This window comes from Mizuhopecten yessoensis, unplaced genomic scaffold (assembly GCF_002113885.1).
Source record: "Mizuhopecten yessoensis strain PY_sf001 unplaced genomic scaffold, ASM211388v2 scaffold10921, whole genome shotgun sequence".
Classification (NCBI taxonomy): domain Eukaryota; kingdom Metazoa; phylum Mollusca; class Bivalvia; order Pectinida; family Pectinidae; genus Mizuhopecten; species Mizuhopecten yessoensis.
The window spans coordinates 1,707,554-1,709,744 of record NW_018408788.1 but is presented as its reverse complement, the minus strand read 5'-3'; the positions used below and the strand labels follow the sequence as shown (position 1 = coordinate 1,709,744).

The 2,191-nt window shown below is 38.2% G+C and overlaps 1 pseudogene; it reads left to right on the top strand.

Annotated features, from left to right (window-relative positions):
* The first annotated feature begins 413 nt into the window (after positions 1-413).
* Positions 414-2,191, top strand: part of LOC110463694 — a 2,104-nt pseudogene continuing 326 nt past the window's right edge.

Here is a 2,191-nt window from a genome sequence, read left to right as displayed (position 1 = left end):
ATGTCTCGGCCAGGGGACAGAACCCAAAGCCTTCCTCACAGGGGCGAACGCTCAACAAATGGCCAAAAGTGAGGCATTGTCAAGGGAGACATTAGGAAAAAGAAAGTTATTTAGAAAGGAGAGAAGAGATAAGGTCCCAAATTTAGTCGCCTCTTACGATCATGCAATTGGGGGCAGCAGGTACAATTCTTACGCCCTACCTGCAGGGCAAACGTGAAACCGACCTTGGCGATGTTGCTAAGCTGGAGGAAGGGTTCAAAACCAGCTAACAGCTACCAGTCCCTGAACAGGCAGAAAAAGTAAAAGATGCTCCAACACGAAAGTTAAACTATGAAAAGAATCGCGTAAGGTCCTTTAGGCCGGAGTGGAAGAAAATCAGAACTTGGTTAGAATTTGAGTCAGGGTGTAAAAAAATGTTTTGCAGTTACTGTAAGGCCACATCGAAACAAAACAGATTTGTTGAAGGGTCGGACAACTTCAGACTTGAGGCTATTGTGGCACATGAAAATTCGGCCTCTCACAAGGAATCAACAACAAAAGTCCAAAAGCCCTCGGACGTAAAACAAACACAGGCGTACCAAACACTCACCCAGCTTAAACAACATGAGCTTTAAGTCCTACGAATGGTTTATAAATTGGACAGGGCTAAGGGATTAGACACTGGGGGAAGCTATCTGTATGACAAGAAATGTGCCGAATTCATACAACACATAGCCACTGTCACCAGGGAAGAAACAAGTAATACTTTTGACAATGCATCTTTCATAAGTTTTACTGCTGATGGCACCAGGGACTTCATGGGCGACGAGTATGGACATGTAAGAAAGGAAATATAGTAGAAAAGTTTTTTTTCATCTTGGGTCACCGGAATCGGCAACTTCAGCAGACATTTTTTTTTTAATTGATTTAAATTTTGATGTGATATTTCAGATATCTAATCTTGCTCAGCTCAATAAAATAATTAAATTTACAAACTTTCTTCACATTATGACATGTCTCAAGTTCTAGTCACTGATATAATATATGTATCAATTATGCCATGTGATAAAACAGTTTTATATTAAGAAAAATATTAAAAACTGTCATCATATTAGCGAAACTTCCAATATTAGTGTTGTGAAATTGAAACTTTAAATAATTGATTTGTAGGTAAACGGAATGGTGTTGCTGCCCTGTAACATTTCACTGCCTGGCCCATCGCTTAGAATTGGCATTTAAGGATGCAACAAAAAAAGTCATGTGGAAAGTCGTACGACAAAATGCTGACTCTGTTACTAGGTATTTAATTCACAATTGTTTTAAATTTAAAGACATTTTCTATGTGATGTGTATGTTAATTTTTTTTAAATTATTATATACTGCAATCTGAACACTCTAATGTAATGGCATAATACATATATTTGGAATTCTAGTTTTTCTTTTTCTTGAAACTTGTTTGAAGAAATAGACTTCACTTTATTATATTTCAATTTTTTTCTGCAGGTCTGTACTACCTTTACAGAAGAAGTCCTAAATTAAAACAAGGCCTAACAAGGACATTCGAGGCACTGCAGATGTCTAGAGTGCTACCAACCAGAATTGGAGGTAACAGATGGTTGCCCCACATCTATCTGTCTATACAGTGGTTTCTTAAAGGCTACAGGGCTTTTAAACGCCACCTTGACACAGCATCACATCAGAACCCGAAGGCTGAGGGTCTGTCCAAAATCCTCACAGATGCATCAGTAATGGCGTACATCCTAGCATTAAAGGTTAATAAATTTTGCTACCTTTAGTTTTAGTGAAATTAGTGCTTAGAACAAATATTAAACAAATTGAAAATCATCGTTAGGGTCATGCCATGGATGACCAGTCCAGATACCAGTTAGTTACTTCAGTCTACTATCATTAATCAAAACCTTGCACATCCAATAGCCAATTTATAGGAAAGGCACAAAAAACAACCGCAATGTTAATAATTATTTTGATTTTATTATTGATATTCAACAACAGGAGATAATAGGTCCTCTAATGAAGCTCTCGTTGGCTCTGCAGAAAACTGAATCCACACTTGCTGATGGTATACATCGTATAGCGGCAACAAAGACGGCTCTACGTGGAATGAAAAGAAAGTAGGTACAGCAGAAAATGTATTTTAAAGATTTACACCTCAAGATCCCCTACCTGGCCCCGCCCCTGCACACAGAGCCCC